The following is a 22,055-nucleotide window of genomic DNA, read 5'->3' on the forward strand; positions in this document are numbered from 1 at the left end:
GAGTTGTCTGACATCTGGGTCCCTGTGTTGGGATGGCTCAGAGCTCGGCCTTCCATGGATACTCATGTAGCTGTTAATATGGGGCCGAGGGGTACATGAAAAGGGTCAGACCTCACTTATCATATCTCATATTCTGTGTACACACACCATTCTCCAAGTGGACCTGTCATCAGACACATGTACAGCATGCTGAGTGTCATTGGAACCCTTCCAGGTATGTATTACCTCTGACAGAGACTACAGACTCCCCTGACAATGCCTTCATCTGCCGAAGGACAGCGCCATCTCTGTTTAGGCAACATGCTGGAATGTCTGACACAGATCAGCCCCCTGCTGCGGCCTCTCACCTTGTTACATTGTGCAGACTGATCACTGGGGAGGAGAGACTGAGGAAATGCTTCCTCCTGCCTGCAGCAGACTGATCACTGTGGGGGGAGAAACTGCGGAAATGATTCCTCCTACCTGCAGCAGACTGATCATTGGAGGAGGGGAGACTGAGGAAATGCTTCCTCCTGCCTGCAGCAAACTGATCACTGTGGGGGGAGAAACTGCGGAAATGATTCCTCCTGCCTGCAGCAGACTGATCACTGGGGGAGGGGAGAGTGAGGAAATGCTTCCTCCTGCCTGCAGCAGACTGATCATTGGAGGAGGGGAGAGTGAGGAAATGCTTCCTCCTGCCTGCAGCAGACTGATCATTGGAGGGGAGACTGAGGAAATGCTTCCTCCTGCCTGCAGCAGACTTTTCTACTATTTATTGATCAATAATATGCACAGCTGATGAGTTCTGAGCCGCCAATAACATGAACGATATCACCGCTCCAGTTCTCACTCTCACAAGTCCCAACATGATCTTTTCCCCATACAGACAATGGACTTTCTTCCCCCCGGTGTGGCGGCAGCCGGCGATGCGGTAAGGAGTTCATTATCCACATTTAACGTGTTTCTTGTGGGAACACAAAACGCTGCCAAATGGGCGCTCACATCCTTGGCCAGGAGCCTCCCGCTGTATTACAGAGCCGAGGGACACCACAGCGAGGCGGGCTACAGCTCCACCTGGAGGCCATCTGCAGAATGCCATCAGACAGCCAAGAGAGTCAAGGCTGAATTCTATCCTTCTTTACACAAAGTCACACATTTTCTTTACTTTTGCTTTTTAACCGCTTCAATACTGGGCACTTTTACCCCCTTCCTGCCCAGGCCAATTTTCAGCTTTCAGTGTTGTCACACATTGAATGACAATTTCCGTGGTCATGCAGCACTGTACCCAAATTAATTTTTTTTTAACACAAATAGAGCTTTCTATTGGCGGTATTTAACCACCTCCTGGGTTTTTAGCAAAAAAAAAAAAAAAAACGGAAACAAAAGGCCAAAATGTAAAGGGAAAAAAAAAGTTTTTCTTTGTTTCTGTCAGAAAATTTTGTAAATAAGTAATGTTTCTCCTTCACTGATGTGCGCTGATAAGGCGGCCTTGAAGGGCACTGATAGGCATCACTTATGGCCAATGATTGATGGGTGGTACTGATGGGCACTAATGAGTGGTACTGATGGGTGGTAATAATGGGCACTAATGAGTGGTACTGATGGGCACTAATGACTGGTACTGATGGGTGGTACTAATGGGCACTAATGAGTGGTACTGATGGGTGGTACTAATGGGCACTAATGAGTGGTACTGATGGGTACTAATGTGTGGTACTGATGGGCACTAATGAGTGGTACTGATGGCTGGTACTAATGGGCACTGATGGGTGGTACTGATGGGCACTAATGAGTGGTATTGATGGGTGATACTAATGGGAACTAATGAGTGGTACTGATGGGTGGTACTAATGGGCACTAATGAGTGGTACTGATGGGTACTAATGTGTGGTACTGATGGGCACTAATGAGTGGTACTGATGGCTGGTACTAATGGGCACTGATGGGTGGTACTGATGGGCACTAATGAGTGGTACTGATGGGCACTAATGAGTGGTACTGATGGGTGGTACTGATGGGTGGTACTAACGAGCACCAATGAGTGGTACTGATGGGTGGAACTAATGGGCACCAATGAGTGGTACTGATGGGTACTAATGAGTGGTACTGATGGGTGGTACTGATGGGTGGTACTGATGGGCACTGAGTGGTACTGATGGGTGGTACTGATGGGCACTAATGAGTGGTACTGATGGGCACTAATGAGTGGTACTGATGGGCACTAATGAGTGGTACTGATGGGTGGTACTGATGGGTGGTACTGATGAGCAGGTACTGATGGGCACTGTAAGGCAGCACTGACGGGCACAGACTGGTATCACTGATGGGCACTGTTGGGGCCGCACTAATCAGTGCCCGATTACCTGGTCTAATCTATAAGGAAATGCCGCTGACTGGCTCTCCTTTCCTCACACGCTGTCAGTGTGAGTCAAGGAGAGCCGATAATGGCAATTCCTTGTTTACATGTGATCAGCTCTGATTGGACACAGCTGATCACATGGTTAATAAGCCTATCGGCTCTTCACTGAGATCGGGGTCATATGAGGTCGTGCCAGAACAAGGGAGTGTCCTGCCCGCCGTCATTTGTCTATACGGTGAGGAGGGGGTGGTTAACCGCCGGCGTCTCATAGAGGAATTTGAATTCTGTATGTGGCCCCTGGATTTACTGCCCCTTGGTCGCTCATGTGAATGAAGTGGAAAAGAACGTAGACATAAGACATAGGATGCTTTAAGGCAGTGGCGTCGCTAGGGGGTGGCTTTTGGGGCTATAGCCCCGAATCTGGGACCCATAGCCCCGAATCTCTGCAAGGGTCCCCAAGGAGAGGGTAGGCTCTCTGGGGACCCTGATGTAAGTGGGGGGCTCTCTGGGGATACTGATGCAATGGGGGAGGCTCTCTGGGGACCATGATGCAAGGGGGGGCTCTCTGTGGTCCCTGATGTAAGGGGGTGCTCACATGTATATTACTGTGTGTATATATATATATATATATATATATATATATATATATATATATATATATATATATATATATATATATATATATATATATATATATATATATATATGTGTGTATGCCCGTCCAAGCGTATGACTTTCTTTACTACGCTGCTATGGGCTCTAGCCCCAGATCTTTTGTAGACCTACCAACGCCCCTGCATTAAGGTGAAATAACACGAACCTTTACAACCCCTTTAATCGTTATTTATTATGTATTATTACATATTATTAATTTATTTATGATGATTTTAGCCATTTGTGTATTTATTTTACATTTATTTGTTCATATATTATTACTATTTTATTTTATTTATTTATAAGAAAGTCACACAAAAACGTGCGACAAAACGCGTGAATGCGTACAAAAATTTGCAAATTGTGCATTTCCATTAATTTCTATGAGGATAAAAACGTGCCAAAAACGTTCAAATCTGCCAAATTCGAACTAAAAAAAAAAAAAAAAAAAAAAAAAAGCTCCAGAATAGGGTTGCGCAATTTTCTCAAAAATAAAATAAAAAAATCGGCGTTTTTTAAAAAAAAAAACCTCGATTCACGATACAAATCGGGGTTTTTATTTTTATTTTTTGATGGACACCCCGCCGGTCCTGAGGAGCTGCGGGCAGGAGTTTTTAAGGCGAGGCTGCGGCTTCGGCCTAGTCCGCGGAGTCCAGCGGAGTCCATGCCTCGCCTTAAAAAAAATCCTGTCCGCAGCACCTCAGGACCGGCACGGTGTCAGCGCTGGTCCTGGTGAGAGAAAAAAATTTCTAAATAAAATTGATTTGCTGAAATTTTGAATCAATTTGACCTCTAAACTCGATTCAAGATTTAAATCGATTTTTTTCCCCAGCCCTACTCCAGAACTTTTTGGAGCTTCGGGTGACTTGGAGTGGAGATATGAAGCATCTCTAGAGACAATCATTGAATTTTTTGTTTCCCAGCGTTTTGGAGCGTCGAGCTTCACGCTACAAAACGCTGAGGTGTGAATGGGGCCTTTTAATTACTTGTGTGTAAGAGACAACATTGCGACTAGTGGAGAGTTTGCTGTAATCAAAGAAGCTCTCCTTGAGCTGTGTGCCCGCTCACATGCAGGAAAAAAAAAAGCCAACACAGGTTCTAGATTGTAAGCTCTAAGGAGCATGGCCCTCGGATACCTCCTGTATTGATTTGTATTGTAAGTGTACTGTAAAGCTCTTCGCAAACTACTGGCGCTATATAAATCCTGTAAAATAATAATAAGAAGAATAATGGACGGAGCGGGCCATATACGTTACAACCTGATTGTACAATCCTCTATTTTACTAAAGCTATGCAGCATTGGGGGGTCCCCGGTCCTAAACAACCTATTCTAAGGTGTAGGCCACCAGGAAGGCCATGGTTACAGATGGCGGTTGTGCGATCTCAAGGCGATCATACAATAGGACTCCAGTGGCTTCTTGCTGTACATTGTTTTTCATGGCTTCACCCCAACCAATCACCAATGCAACAATGTAGCAAATGAATGATACAAAACTTGACATGGTAGGCGGCCTTGGTGCCAAGCGGGGGGGGTGTAGTTCATTGGTGACGGCGCCGGTTATCTCGCCTATGTGGATTTAAAAAAAAAAAATTCCTTTCAGAAATCCAGCACCAGAGGGGTTAACAGGAACCAGGTGACGGGTCACAGCTCCCACTGAGGTTTCCATGGCAACGCCGGATTGTCGGGGCAACTGACGTTCGGGCAAACAATGGAGGAAGAGCGCCGAATCGGGGTGGCGGCGGTGCAGCTGCAAAGTCCACAGCCTGAAATAACCCCGGACACCTCATTGCCATGCAAATGAGGGCGAGATATTCCAGGGCTCATTACAATATGGCTACAAGCACGTTACACATGTAAATAAGGGCTGCGGGCACCAAGAAACATCAAGTGGCTCTCAGCCGGGGCAGCTGCTCCCGACGCCGTCCAGCCTGCACCTCGGGGGGAGGGGGGGGGGCCTCATTATGCAGCTTAAAGAAGAACCCCGAAAATATTGTTATATAAACAGTTCACTTATGTAGTCACCTGCTAAATTCCTACACACCAGATGAAAGCTGACAGCAGGCTTGCAGTGGGCGTTTCTGTAAAGCGATGGGCAGGAGATAGGCGGGCTTATACATGGGAGGAGCTTAACCACTTGCCGACCGCCTAACTGTAAATATATGTCATTACTTTACAGTTATATACCGGGGTTATGGCTGCAGCTTGCTGCCATAACCCCGGTATCTTTTTTTTTTTTTTTTTTTCTGCAGGCGGTCGGCTTTCATAAAAAAAAAAAAAGTGGTCCCACCGGCCGATTCGCCAGAAGATGACTTTTATATGCAGTAGGAAAGGTGCCCCCTCCCCCCCCCCCCTTGCAGCTTCCCGAGCTCACCGAAGCTGTCGGTAAGCCCGGAACCGATGCGGGGCGGCCGATGGCTAGGGAGGATGCCGAGTGAGAGCAACATTTTTACACTTTTCATTTTTTTTTTTTTGATCACTTTTATTCCTCTTACAAGGAATGTAATCATCCCTTGTAATAAAAATAAGCATGACAGGTCCTCTTTATTGAGAGATCCGGGGTCAAAAAGACCTCAAATCTCTCATTTACCTTTAAAAGGCAAAGAAAAAATAATAATTTTTTTATCCCTTTAAGGCCCAGAGGTGGAAGTGACGTCAGGTGCTGCTCCGGTCCTTCAAGAACAAGACGGTCCCCACTTGGCTCTATGCCCTTGGAGGACCGGAGTGACGTCTGACGTCACTTCCGCCTCTGGGCCTTAAAGGGATGATCCCCCCCCCCCCCCCCTACAGGCAAAATGTTTTTTTTTATTTTTTTTTTATTTTTTCTTGCTTTTAAAGGTAAATGTGAGATCTGAGGTCTTTTCTTTTTGACCCCAGATCTCTCAATAAAAAGGCAGTTTTCTGCTTATTTCTATTACAGGGAATGTTTGCTTGTAATAGGAATAAAAGTCATCAGAAAAAAATTAATTAAAAGGGAAAGTGTAAAAATAAAAAGTTAAATAAATAAGAAAAAGAAAATGTAAAGCGTCCCTCCAAGCTCACACGCAGAAGCGAACGCAGTATGTCACACCCACATATGTAAACAGTGTATTGCTGCAAATGCTATACTGAGAGCAATAATTCTAGCACTAGACCCCTCTGTAACTCTAAACTGGTAACCTGTACAAAAATGTAAAGGGTCTACTATGGAGATATTTAAGTACCGTAGTTTGTCGCCATTCCACAAGTATGCACAATTTTAAAGCGTAATATGTTGGGTATCTATTTACTCGGTGTAACATCATCTTTAGCATTATACAAAAAAATTGGCCTAACTTTAATTTAATTTTTATTTTTTTTATTAATTAAAGTGCATTTTTTCCAAACAAATTGCGTTTGAAAGACCACTGCCCGAATACAATGTGCCATAAAATATTCCAACGAGTCCCATTTTATTCCCTAGGGTCTTTGCTAAAAAAAAAAAATATATATATATATATATATATATATATATATATATATATATATATATATATATATATATATATATATATAATGTTTGGGGATTCTATGTAATTTTCTAGCAAAAAATACAGATTTATATTTGTAAACAACAAATGTCAGAAAAAGCCCTAGTCTTAAAGTGGATAAGGTGGGTGTCACTAGGGAGCTACTTTTTTTTTTGACATTTCATAGATCCTGGGAATAATGCCTGCAAAAAAGAAATTAGGTGCCGAAACCGAAAATTCAGGATGCGCGTGACCGAAACCAAAATTAACGGTTTATATATAAAGTATATTTTTTATAAATAATTGTATTGTATTCGACTTTTTAATTAATATCATGAATTTAAATGAATATGGAATTTATTATCGGCACCTTTTTGAAGGTGTTAAACATCCCTTGCTTGATGCATATCTGGCAAACCGCACCATAAAACACTCCTCCCCACTAAAATGCATTGAAAACGCAGCAATAAGGCATCCAAAATGGCCAATGATGCGTTTTTGAGTCACGTGACCTATGAAAAATACACCATGCGCACGGTAAAATCGTGCCAAAATGGCGTCAAAAATGGCGGAACGCTGAAAACTCTATTCGGCCGATATTTTTTGGCGGCCGAAAGTTCGGTGCATCACTAAAATAAATACGTCATATCACGTAGTCCCAAAACGAGCCACGGCTGCGCTCCAGCCAATGACTGATCACTGTCTTGGCTTGCTGCCGTTACCATGTGACCAATCACAGCAGATCACATGGCAATTGTATACAATAGATGTCTTCCTTTCATGCCATCCATTGTGTACAATTGTGTTGCTAGCTGTGATTGGTCACAATATTCACACAGTACAGACAGGGCCAATCAGCCCATGTGTACCATGTGTTTAGCTGTGGCCAATCACAGCTAATCATAAAAATACACAGTGTCTGCACACTGTCATTCAATTTAGATATGTGCTTATAGCAGTGAAATTCACTGCTATAAGCAATCAAATCATAATATGTACACAAAAAAAATAACCGATCAACTCTCCAGAGTATTGCTCTGGTCACAGTATGTGATTGGTCACAGTGATCACATGGTACAGACATGGCCAATCACAGCCAATCACAATAATGGTTGCTTATTCCAGTGAAATTCACTGGTATAAACAATTATAATGAGTAAAAAAAAAAATAATCTTGATCACTTCCCCAGAGTAGTACAGTGATACTATGGTAACATTTTATTGCTCTGGTCACAATGTGTTAAAAAAAATTAAAAAATTGTTTATAAAATAAACAAAATGTAATAAAAAAAATAAAAGATTATTTTTTAAAAATTGGGAATTTTTTTTTATATAACTATATATATTTTTTTTTTTTTTTACATACTATCAACAGTCAGTATCACTGATCAGCGCCACACCGGTCATATGATCACGCTGTACTGCAATTAATTTTAATTTTTTTCTCAATTTCCTAATTTTTTCAAAAAATTGTCACAAAAAAAATTACAACTTTCAAAAACTTGCCGTGGCTCTTACTAAATCCCTTGGACTTTTCATGTTCCAAAAATAGACGATTTTTTCTTTTTATCTGTGAGTATGAGTTCCGATACTTTCGGTTAAGTACTCGCCAATACCGAGTACCGATATATTGCGGTGCGATTTGCGTCAATACAAAAACATTTGGTGCAAATCACACTGCAAAGAATCACATGCGATTTGCACAGAAATGTGGCGCCATTTTTTGTCCGAATCTCATGCGATTTCCCCCCACTGCTCCTGTGTGCGTGTATACAGAATGGAAAAGCGCCATTTAGTGGGCAGTTTAAATAATGTTAGAACTCACTTTACATATCTGACCACATGCAAAAACATCTACATAGGTGTCCCGGTCCACCGATGATAGCAAATCTACACCGCTGGAGGTGCTCACAGGGCTGGAGAAGTTCCCGCTTCCCGTGAGTATAGGGCAGAAGTGATGTCAGCTTGGGGGGGGGGCGGGCCGCTCAACATCTCCTCCAGCCCTGTGAGCACCTCCAGCGGTGGAGATTTGCTATCATTGGCAGAACGGGACACCTATGTAGATTATTTTGCATGTGGCCAGATATGTACTGTGAGTTCTAACATTTTTTAAACTGCCCACTAGATGGCGCTTAATTCCCTTTCTATACACACACATGCGAGCGGTAAGGGATTCCTGTCCACATGCAATTCGGACAGGAATCGCACCACATTCCTGTTTAAACCGAAAGAGATTCTTTGAAGTGCGATTTGCGCTCCTTTTATTTTGTACTGACGCAAACCGCACCGCAAAGTATCGATTTCAGTATCGGAGCATTTGGGCGAGTACCGATTCTTTCACAAATGCTTGGTATCAGCACCAATACCGGTATCGATGCTGCTCCCACAGACTGAATAGACTGATTTCATTTTTTTCTCACCAAAAACTTTAGCATAATATAGGCTGGCCTAAATTTTGAAGAAAAAGATTGCTTATTTGCAAAATTTTATACCAGAAAAAAAGGAAAAATTTGTTTTTTTTTCTTCAAAATTTTTGATCTTTTTTCGTTCATATATCAAAAAATCAAAAACCCTTCAATACCGGGTAACTCCGTACCCAAACACTTTTTTTTTATCATTTTGTTCCCAGAAAAAAAAGGTGTTTTCTTTTGGTGGTATTTGATCATCACTGGGGTTTTTATTTTTTGCTAAATAAAAAAAGACAGAAAATTTTGAATATTTTTTTTCTTTCTTTGTTTCTGTTATAAAATTTTGTAAATAAGAACGTTTTCTCCTTCACTGATGGGCACTGATGAGGCTGCACTGATGGGCACTGATAAGGCGACATTTATAGGTGGCACTGATATGCAGCACTTATGGGCATTGATAGGCGGCACTGATGGGCACTCATAGGTGGCACTGATAGGCGACACTGATGGGCACTCAAAAGCGGCACCAATGGGAACTAATAGGTGGCACTGATGGGCACTGATAGTTCACACTGATGGGCACTGATAGGTGACACTGGGCACTTATAGGTGGCACTGATAGGCAGCACTGATAGGCATTGACAGGCAGCACTGATGGGCACTCATAGGTGGCACTGATGGGCAGTAATAGGTGGCACTGATAGATGACACTGATGGGCACTTATAGGTGGCACTGATATGCAGCACTGATGGGCATTGATAGGTGGCACTGATGGTTGGCATTGATGGACACTGATAGATGGCACTAATAGGCATCACTGATGAGGAGGCACTGGCAGGCATTACTGATGGGCACTGGCAGGCATTACTGATTGGCACTGATTGACATAATTTATGGGCACATGATTGGCATCCCTGGTGGTCCTGGGTGGCATACCTGGTGGTCATCCTTGGTGGGCATCCCTGGTGGTCCTGGTGGCATCCCTGGTGGTCCTGGGTGGGCATCGCTGATAATAAATCAGCACAGACCCCCCTGTCAGGAGAGCAGGCGATTGTCTCTCCTTTGCTCGTGTCTGTCAGACATGATAGAGGAAAGGCCCATGCATGGCTTTTCCTGTTTATACAGTGATCCGCTGTGATTGGACACTGCTGATCACGTGGTAAAGCCTGCCTCAGAGTGACAAACCATACCACCGACTGCCATGCTGCACGCCCCCCGCGAGCTCGTGATTGCGACTTATCCTATTGGATATCATACGATGTCCAGTCAGGATGACTGAACCACCGCCTGCCCGTCATTCTGCTTTAGGCCAGGCTGGAAGTGATTAAATACCACCAAAAGAAAGCTCTATCTGCGTGAAAACAGAGTACAGTGTTGCATGACCGCGCAATTGTCATTCAAAGTGTGACAGCGCTGAAAGCTAAAAATTGGTCTGGGCAGGAAGGGGGGAAAGTGTCCGGTAGTGAAGGGGTTAAACATTTCTATTGTGATTTTTTTATAATTTAAGTATTTTTTTTAAACATTAGTCTTACATTGGAAAATATGTTATATCTTATATGACATTTTCATACCAAATAACTACTCAGTACCTGGTAGAGAGGGGCGGCACTGACTGAGCGTCATGGGAAATCAGTATTACGGCTTTGCATGCAGCAGATCCGGCACAGCATGCTGGAACTTGCAGTCCTTCAGTGAGGGGCAAACACTTCTGCTTGGCTGCCAACTCCCGGCACAGATGTGGGACCGGTCTGGGCGAGAGCCAAGCCGTGGCATCAGCACTGAACCGCTGGACGGGCTGCCTGGCGGATTTACAAGTTTCTCGGCTTTGCGTCTCGGCTTCTGGCAAATCCTCTGTTTATTTTGTCCCCTGAAGTGGCTGCTGTGCGCAGAGCTGGCAACAACCCGAATGTGTGTCTGCGACTCTGCGATTCGGGCCAGAGCACCGGACCAGCCAACTCCCGGCCGAGGCCATCCTCTTCCAGCTCAAGGGCACCGACAGCGCCCACAACTGGTCAGCATTTCACCTAAATCCCACATAATGTTATTGAAGTGGACCGGTCACTCGCCGACCGGGCTTTTTCTGGCACTTTTCATTTACAAGTTCAGGCTGGGTTCACACTTATGCGATGCCAGACATTGCATGTGATTCGCACCGCTGTGCACATCACATATGATGTATGTGCGATGCAAATTCTGCCATACAGTTTGCATATCCGAAATTGCACTGCAGTCGGTAACTCGTTAAAAAAGTCTGCAAGAAAACATTCCTGACATGTCACAATATACAGCAACAGGATCATTTATCATTAAAAGCCAACCTTGAGCTCCAGTCTAGTGACTTCGCCTACGAAGATGAGATGATGTCATCAGTCTGCTGCAGGCAGCAGGAGGCATTTGTCTCCCCTCCACCAGTGATCAGACTGTACATTGTAACTTTGCAGCAAGTCACAAGGTGAGAGGTTGCAGCAAGGGCTGTTCTGTGTCAGACATTAGTGTACACAGCCAAGAACTACACAGACACTAGAAATGACATGACTGTCATCTCTGAGCCGGCATCTCAGCTCAGAAAGTAGATAGTGACCCTGGATGATGCCTGAACAAAGATGGTGCTTTCCTTCTGGAGAGGAAAGCAGATGAAGACCTTGTCAGGGGGGTACTGTGATCTCTGTGAGAGGTGATAAATACCTGGAAGGGTTACACTCACACATTACTGAGATAGATAGATAGATAGATAGAATATACACACATAGTATATATATACATATGTATGTATGTATGTATGTATGTATGTATGTATGTATGTATGTATATATATATATATATATATATATATATATATATATATATATATATATATATATACATATACACACACACATACATACATACATACATACATACATACATACATACATACATACATACATACACAGTTCTTTGAAAACGTATTCACACCCCTTGTAATTTTCCACATTTTGTCATGTTACAATCAAAAACATAAATGTATTTTATTGGTATTTTATGTGATAGACCAACACAAAGTGACACATAATTGTGAAGTGGAAGGAAAATGATAAATGGTTTTCACATTTTTTTACAAATAAATATGTGAAACGTGTGGTGTACATTTGCCTTCAGCCCCCTTTACTCTGATACCCCTAACTAAAATCTAGTGTAACCAATTGCCTTCAGAAGTCACCTAATTAGTAAATAGAGTCCACTTGTGTGTAATGTAATCTTAGTATAAATACAGCTGTTCTGTGAAGGCCTCAGAGGTTTGTTAGAGAACACCAGACAGGTCAGGGATAAAGTTGTGGAGAAGTTTAAAGCAGGGATATATTATAAAAATAAAAAGTATGCCAAGCTTTTGAACATCTCACAGAGCTCTGTTCAATCCATCATACAAAAATGGAAAGAGTATGGCACAACTGCAAACCTACCAAGACATGTCCGTCCACCTAAACTGACCGGCCAGGCAAGGAGAGCATTAATCAGAGAAGCAGCCAAGAGGCCCATGGTAACTCTGGAGGAACTGCAGAGATCCACAGCTCAGGAAGGTTCACCTTCCAGCAGGACAACGACCCTAAACACATACCTCCCAACTTTTTGAGATAAGAAAGAGGGACACCTATCAGCAAAAGTATGCAGGCATAGGACACACCCCTTGCCACGCCCCCTTAAAGGGGAATTGTGCAAAAAAAACAAGATTGGTTAAACCCACAAGTGCTTTTTTTTTACCACTACTATTCCTTTATATTGGCTTTTGGAATTTACAAATGCAACAATTTAGAAATCAGATGAAAGGTTTAGCACTGGGAATCACTTTTTGATAGATAAAAAGTACATTTTATATACAATTATATAAATCAGACCAAAATTCCTGTTCACAGACGCTCTCCATCCAATCTGACAGAGGTTGAGCTATTTTTTTAAAAATGTCCCTCTCTAGATGTACAAAGCTGGTAGAGACAGCCCCAAAAAGACTTGCAGCTGTAATTGTAGTGAAAGGCGGTTCTACAAAGTATTGACTCCAGGGGGCGCCATACAAATGTACCCCACACTTTTATTTGTAAAAAAATGTGGACAATTTCAAGGGGTATGAATACTTTTTTCAAGGCACTGTATATATAAAATAATAGTCCACATTTACTGTCAGGATTGAATCGGATGGTGATTGTGGATATACATGCTTTTTAGTAAATCGAGATTCAATAGTTACCAAGTATGAAGAATAAGAGGGGGCTGCAGGGGGGAGGACAGTGGGGAGCGGAGTGATCCCTCTCATGGGGTCAGGGACGGACAGATCTCCGGAGATGTTGCAGGTAATACAGAGCCCCAGACTCCATTATCCCAGTCCTTTCTATGGCTGACAATAGAAGCCCCTGACCCCTCACCATTCTCTATTCTAGAATCTATAGTCTATTGTACTCACTTCTAATGCATTCTATACCACAATATTCACTATTGACCACCTTACACCTTCTAATATCCCCCCACAAGCACACAATATTATTATTATACATTTATATAACTCTGACATATACCGCAGTGCTGTACAGAGGACACTGAGCCAGTCATATCAGTCTCTGCACCAGAGGAGCTTACACTCTAATGCCCCCCCCCCCCCCACAGTCACATTATTATTATACATTTATATAGCTCTGACATATACTGTGGCGTTGTACCAAGAACACAGAGCCAGGCACATCAGTCTCTGCACCAGAGGAGCTTACACTCTAATGTCCACCCACAGGCACACACTATTATTATTATTATACATTTATATAGCTCTGACATATACCGCAGTGCTGTACAGGGAACACTGAGCCAATCACATGAGTCTCTGTACCAGAGGAGCTTACAATCTAATCCCCCCCACAGTCACACACTGGTAGACACAACCAGATCACACTTCCCTCTAATGGGGAAGAAACCAATACAGGGATAACAGTCACACACTATAATTATTATACATTTATATAGCTCTGACATATACCGCAGTGCTGTACAGAGAACACTGAGCCAGTCACATCAGTCTCTGCACCAGAGGAGCTTACACTCTAATGTCCCCCCAAAAGTCACACACTATTATTATTGTTATTATAATCCACTGATATAGCTCTGACATATTCCATAGAATCCGGTAGGGCTGTGTATGTTGTGAGATGTCCCTGTGAAAGTGTGCCACGGTTTATCTGGTTATTGTACAGTATGGAGGATCCTGGGGGGATACCATCATTGCAGTGGATGGATGGATGGATGGGAGGGGGATACCATCATTGCAGTGGATGGATGGATAGGATACCATCATTGCAGTGGATGGATGGGGGAGATACCATCATTGTGATGGATGGATGGATGGGGGGGATACCATCATTGTGATGGATGGATGGGGGGATACCATCATTGCAGTGGATGGATGGATGGATGGATGGGGGGATACCATCATTGCAGTGGATGGATGGATGGATGGATGGATGGGGGGATACCATCATTGCAGTGGATGGATGGATGGGGGGATACCATCATTGCAATGGATGGATGGATGGGGGGATACCATCATTGCAGTAGATGGATGGATGGTTGGGGGGGATACCATCATTGCAGTGGATGGATGGGGGTGGATACCATCATTGCAGTGGATGGATGGGGGTGGATACCATCATTGTGATGGATAGATGGATGGATGGGGGGATAACATCATTGCAGTGGATGGATGGGGGGGATACCATCATTGCAGTGGATCGATGGATGGATGGATGGGGGGATACCATCATTGCAGTGGATCGATGGATGGATGGGGGGGGGATACCATCATTGCAGTGGATGGATGGATGAGGGGGATACCATCATTGCAGTGGATGGATACCATCATTGCAGTGGATGGATGGGGGAGATACCATCATTGTGATGGATGGATGGATGGATGGGGGGATACCATCATTGCAGTGGATGGATGGGGGGGGATACCATCATTGCAGTGGATGGATGGGGGAGATACCATCATTGTGATGGATGGATGGATGGATGGATGGGGGGATACCATCATTGCAGTGGATGGATGGATGGGGGGATACCATCATTGCAGTGGATGGATGGATGGGGGGATACCATCATTGCAGTGGATGGATGGATGGGATACCATCATTGCAGTGGATGGATGAAGGAGATACCATCATTGTGATGGATGGATGGATGGATGGATGGGGGGATACCATCATTGTGATGGATGGATGGATGGATGGGGGGATACCATCATTGCAGTGGATGGATGGATGGGGGGATGGATGGGGGGATACCATCATTGCAGTGGATGGATGGATGGGGGGATACCATCATTGTGATGGATAGATGGATGGATGGGGGGATAACATCATTGCAGTGGATGGATGGATGGATGGGGGGATACCATCATTGCAGTGGATGGATGGATGGATGGGGGGATACCATCATTGCAGTGGATGGATGGATGGGGGAATACCATCATTGCAGTGGATCGATGGATGGATGGGGGGATACCATCATTGCAGTGGATGGATGGATGGATGGATGGGGGGGATACCATCATTGCAGTGGATGGATGGATGGGGGGATACCATCATTGCAGTGGATGGATGGATGGATGGGGGTGATACCATCATTGCAGTGCAGTGGATGGGTGGGAGGATACCATCATTGCAGTGGATGGATGGATGGGGGGGATACCATCATTGCAGTGGATCAATGGATGGATGGGGGGGGGGGATACCATCATTGCAGTGAATGGATGGATAGATGGATGGGAAGAGATACCATCATTGCAGTGGATGGATGGATAGATGGATGGGGGGGATACCATCATTGCAGTGGATGGATGGGGGGGATACCATCATTGCAGTGGATGGATGGGGGGATAATATCATTGCAGTGGATCAATGGATCGATGGATGGGGGAGATACCATCATTGCAGTGGATCAATGGATAGATGGATAGGGGGGATACCATCATTGCAGTGGATGGATGGATGGATGGATGGGGGGATACTATCATTGCAGTGGATGGATGGGGGGGGGGGAATACCATTATTGCAGTGGATGGATGGATGGATGGATGGATGGGGGGATACTATCATTGCAGTGGATGGATGGATGGGGGGATACTATCATTGCAGTGGATGGATGGATGGATGGATGGGGGGGATACCATCATTGCAGTGGATGGATGGATGGATGGGGGGATACCATCATTGTGATGGATAGATGGATGGATGGGGGGATAACATCATTGCAGTGGATGGATGGATGGATGGGGGGATACCATCATTGCAGTGGATGGATGGATGGATGGATGGGGGGATACCATCATTGCAGTGGATGGATGAATGGATGGGGGGATACCATCATTGCAGTGGATCGATGGATGGATGGGGGGATACCATCATTGCAGTGGATGGATGGATGGATGGATGGATGGATGGGGGGATACCATCATTGCAGTGGATGGATGGATGGGGGGGATACTATCATTGCAGTGGATGGATGGATGGATGGATGGATGGGGGGATACCATCATTGCAGTGGATGGATGGATGGATGGATGGGGGGATACCATCATTGCAGTGCAGTGGATGGGTGGGAGGATACCATCATTGCAGTGGATGGATGGATGGGGGGGATACCATCATTGCAGTGGATCAATGGATGGATGGGGGGGGGGGATACCATCATTGCAGTGAATGGATGGATAGATGGATGGGGGGGATACCATCATTGCAGTGGATGGATGGATAGATGGATGGGGGGGATACCTTCATTGCAGTGGATGGATGGATGGGGGGGATACCATCATTGCAGTGGATGGATGGATCGATGGATGGGGGATTCCATCATTGCAGTGGATGGATGGGGGGATAATGTCATTGCAGTGGATCAATGGATCGATGGATGGGGGGGATACCATCATTGCAGTGGATGGATGGATCGATGGATGGGGGGATTCCATCATTGCAGTGGATGGATGGGGGGATAATATCATTGCAGTGGATCAATGGATGGATGGATAGGGGGGATACCATCATTGCAGTGGATGGATGGATGGATGGATGGGGGGATACTATCATTGCAGTGGATGGATGGGGGGGAATACCATTATTGCAGTGGATGGATGGATGGATGGATGGGGGGATACCATCATTGCAGTGGATGGATGGATGGATGGATGGGGGGATACTATCATTGCAGTGGATGGATGGATGGGGGGATACTATCATTGCAGTGGATGGATGGATGGGGGGATGGGAGGAATACCATCATTGCAGTGGATGGATGGATGGATGGGGGGGCATCCATGTGGTCGCCTTCCTCCAGCACACACCACTATCAGGGTACCCGGTAAGGTTACATTTTACTGCAGAATCTCTTTCTGTGCTTTTCAGCAATTCCCTCCACCATCAGGCCGCTTTGTTTATTTTCTATCAGCTGGATGTGGCAGCTCCCCACAGAGGGAGAAGATTTATCGCCCATACAGGATTAGACCCACACATAGGTGCAGTGCAAGGCAACTGTGAGCTGTCTGGGCCTGCTGGGACTTGTAGTTTTGCACATGCTCGATACATGCAGGTTTCCAAGCCCTCTACTCATCCCTTCATTAGAAGGCACATGCTGGGACATGTAGTTCTGCAGAGCAGAAAAGGCTCCATTGGAGTCCTGAACAATCCTGAGAAGGTCTTTTCCTGCCACCTAGTGTCCAATGTGGGCACTGCAGGGAAGTAACTCACAGCTGCGAGGTTCTGGATTCAATAATCTCCATTCTCTGGGGAAATAATAACGAGTCACGTGGAGCCGGCCAATCAGTGCGCCCCCCGCCCCCCCCATGATGAAAATCGCTTCCTAGGAAGATCATAAATTAATGGAACAGCTGCAAAGCTCTTCGAGAGTCCCAAAGCCTGGCGCAGCATTTGGTTTCCGAGCCCGGCGCTGTTCATGTCAGGTCACAGCTTCCTCCAACTCTTCCAAAGAAGGGAATCGCTTACATGGATGGGGCAAATCGAACAATCTGTGTACAATGTACAACATATACAATGTAACTGCTGGGAGGGGGAGCTGAGCTGCTGAGTCACTGCTGGGAGGGGGAGCTGAACTGCTGTGTCACTGCTGGGAGGGGGAGCGGAGCTGCTGAGTCACTGCTGAGAGGGGGAAGGGGAGCCAAGCTGATGTGTCACTGCTGGGAGGGGGAGCTGAACTGCTGTGTCACTGCTGGGAGGGGGAGCTGAACTGCTGTGTCACTGCTGGGAGGGGGAGCGGAGCTGCTGAGTCACTGCTGGGAGGGGGAGCAGGACGAACTGAGGCACCGTTAAAGGTCACTGCTAAGTCACTGCAGGTCACTGCTGAGTGGAGTGGCTGAGTCACTTCTGGAAGGGGGTGGCAGCGGTAGCTGAGCTGCAGAGCCACTGCTGGGAGGGGGAGCTGATCTGCTGTGTCACTGCTATAATGGGGGAAGGGGGGATGCAGAACTGATCAATCGCTGCTGGATTAGGGGAGCTGAGCTGCTGAGTCACTATTGGAAGAGGGTGGCTGAAGTAGCTGAGCTGCTGAAACACTCCTGGGAGGGGGAGCTGAGCTGCTGAATCACTCCTGAGAGGGGGAGCTGAGCTGCTGAATCACTCCTGAGAGGGGGAGCTGAGCTGCTGAATCACTCCTGAGAGGGGGAGCTGAGCTGCTGAATCACTCCTGAGAGGGGGAGCTGAGCTTCTGAATCACTCCTGAGAGGGGGAGTCGGGCTGCTGAATCACTCCTGAGAGGGGGAGCTGAGCTGCTGAATCACTCCTGGGAGGGGGAGCTGAGCTGCTGAATCACTCCTGGGAGTGGGAGCTGAGCTGCTGAATCACTCCTGGGAGGGGGAGCTGAGCTGCTGAATCACTCCTGGGAGGGGGAGCTGAGCTGCTGAATCACTCCTGAGAGGGGGAGCTGAGCTGCTGAATCACTCCTGAGAGGGGGAGCTGAGCTACTGAATCACTCCTGAGAGGGGGAGCTGAGCTGCTGAATCACTCCTGGGAGGGGGAGCTGAGCTGCTGAATCACTCCTGGGAGGGGTAGCTGAGCTGCTGAATCACTCCTGGGAGGAGGAGTGGAGCTGCTGAATCACTCCTGGGAGGAGGAGTGGAGCTGCTGAATCACTCCTGGGAGGGGGAGCTACAGAGTCAATGCTGGAATGGGAGAGCTCAGCTTCAGAGTCACTGCTGGGAGGGGGAGCAGGGGAAATTGAGCTGCTCAGTTGCTGTTGGGAGGGGGAATAGGGGAACCTACTGCCTGAAGGATTTCAGTGCTCCTGCTGTAACCTTTGAAGATGAATTGCTCCACAGTACATGCAGCTACAGAGGTCAGTGAGAGATAAAGCTGAATCTAATTTACTGCTGGTTAAGAATCTTCATTTAATAGAATGCGCACAGCCTGGAGCCGGGATCACATTAAGGTTTGTATATTAACTAATGCTGAGCCCAGATATCAGGGTGGACTATACGGAAGTCCATGGCTTTAGTTGGATCCTCTGGGTAGACAAGGTAGCTGTATATGTGCAGAATATGACTGACAGGTTCACTTTAAAAGGAAATTAAAGAAACATTCAGAAAATACACCAGCCTTGCTAAACAGCTGCTGAGATAAGATCAATTAGTCCCGTCCAGGCCTGGACTGAGCCCACTTTGATGGGAGGAAGAGCGAAATGCAGAAGTAGGAAGCAGCGCCTGCATATATAATGAGCAGACTGGGCTGCATAGAGATAAAAATAACAGAAGATTTTTTTGGATACATTGTAAAGCGTTCGGTGATGGGATTGTGTACATTGCGCAGACCGCGCTGACGGATGATCTGAGGACGCCGTCGTCTCCCTTTTAAGGATGGATTGCGGCGAGCGCACGGAGGACAAACAAGGTCTAATGTATTCTGTCTCCGGCATAATGACCCGGCTCAGCGCAGTCCTCGGCTGGGAAGACGGTCACGCTGCCAACCTAAATACATTTATCAGCGCGGTGAGTGAACTGAGCGGAGTGTTTATTAATGTACAGATTCGCCCCTTCCTGTCTGTCCCATATTTCACGAGAAAAGGATAAACACCGGCCGACTCTCAGCTACTTCGCTCTAATTAGATGCCAGGAAATCGCTTTACAGCGATGAGCCGCCTGGATCACTATATACAGCTCCCTGATAGGTCTACATTCTTACAGCGGAAGAGGAGCTAATGTGCAATACAGGGGCCTGACACCCTCATAAACTAATGCTGCCTTGAGACACAAGAGGGTGGTGCAGGTGTGACCTAACCAACCGCTGGCAGCAGTACCACCGACCTTTCTGAATTTCCCTGCTGCATGTTCAGTAATGCTTACAGGTAGGGGGTTGCACCGATATCACTTTTATAAGACCGAGTACAAGTACTGATACTTCTTTTTCAAGTACTCGCCGATATCGATACCTTTTTTTCAGTGTCAGTAGTTTTTTATTTTTTATTTTATTTTTATTTATTTTTTTATAATGCTTTCTTTTTAGTGTTTTTCAGTGTTTTTTTTATTTATTATTATTATTACTGTTATTATTATTACAATTTTAATTTTAAATATTTATTATATTAAAATTTTTCCTATTTATTAATTTTTTGTTTGTTTCGTTAATCAGCCCTGTTGGGGGCGGGGGGGCTTTGGTGAGATATCAGACCCCTGACATCTCCCCCTTTGAGACAGAGAAAGGGACTGAGGACACAGATTCCCCACTCCCTTTCTCAGCAGCCTCAGCTGCACTGAAGATGAATAACCAGGAGACAGCGGCTCCTCTCCATTCATAAACTGAAGCAGAGTAAATACAGTTTACGAAGCTCAGCTATGAATGGACAGACTCAGTAACTCTGTGCATTCATAAAAGGAAGGAGCCGGTAAATGACAGATGTATCACCGGTTCAGGCTGGTGGTGGTGGTGTAATGGTGTGGGGGATATTTTCTTGGCACACTTTGGACCTCTTAGTACCAATTGAGTATCGTTTAAACCCCAAGACCTACCTGAGTATTGTTGCTGACCATGTCCATCCCTTTATGACTACAGTGTCCCCATCTTCTGATGGCTCCTTCCAGCAGGATAATGCACCATGTCACAAAGATCCGATCATCTCACCACAGGACAATGAGGTCACTGTACTCCAATGGTCTCCACACTCACCAGATCTCATCTTATAGAGCTCCACACTCACCAGATCTCATCTAATAGAGCACCTCTGGGATGTGGTGGAATTCGCATCATGGATGTGCAGCCAACAAATCTGCAGCAACTGCGTGATGGCACTTGGAGAAGAGGAGGAGCCAAGACTGCTGGCGGGGAAACCTAGAAAACCACAGAGCACGTAAGTATAGCATGTTTATAGGATTCTACTACTTTACAAGACTCTGGTCTGGCTCCATTTGGAGCATGCCACCCAGTTCCGGTCACCAGTAATCAGGAAGGATGTGCTGGAACTGGAGAGAGTCCAAAGAAGGGCAACAAAGCTGATAAAGGGACCGGAGGACCTCAGCTACGAGCAAGGACTACAAGCATTAAACTTATTCCCCCTGGAGAAGAGACGCTTAAAGTGGTTGTAAACCCTTACAAACCACTTTGACCTACAGGTAAGCCTAGATTAAGGCTTACCTGTAGGTCCAAGAAATATCTCCTAAATCTACACGGTTTAGGAGATATTTGCCAAAATGCATGCGCCGTAGACAGCTGCGCGCAGGCGCACTGAGGGCGCCGCTGTCAACGGCGATATGCCGCGAGTGGCGGCTCCCGTGCGTATGCGCAGGAGTGACATCATCGCGGCTTCATCGAATGACAGCGGCGGAGCAGCGAGACCCACAAGAAGATGGATGCTCCGGACTACAGGGGACAGCGGTGACTTCGCTGGCTCCTGTGTCAGGTAAGTGACACATAATGGACTATTATGCTTTACCTTTGCAGGGAATCAAAGAGGAAGTAAACTCATCAGGGTTTACTTCCTCTTTAAAGTGCTTGTAAACCCTTACAACACACTTTAACCTACAGGTAAGCCTAGATTAAGGCTTACCTGTAGGTGCTGCAAATCTCCTAAACCTACATGGTTTAGGAGATATTTACAATTCCCCGTACGAGGATTCCTTCTGCGTATGTACCAATGTACTCTACATTAGAAGGGTCAC

The 22,055-nt window shown here is 45.7% G+C and overlaps 1 protein-coding gene across 3 annotated transcripts in view; it reads right to left on the minus strand.

The window, feature by feature from the left end:
* The window catches only part of GSE1 (Gse1 coiled-coil protein), a 522,272-nt gene that overhangs the window by 445,488 nt on the left and 54,729 nt on the right, over nt 1–22,055 (minus strand). The gene's annotated exons all lie outside the window — the stretch shown is intronic.

Source organism: Lithobates pipiens, unplaced genomic scaffold, assembly GCF_037356315.1.
Source record: "Lithobates pipiens isolate NorthernLeopardFrog02 unplaced genomic scaffold, aLitPip1_a1.2 Scaffold_10, whole genome shotgun sequence".
Classification (NCBI taxonomy): domain Eukaryota; kingdom Metazoa; phylum Chordata; class Amphibia; order Anura; family Ranidae; genus Lithobates; species Lithobates pipiens.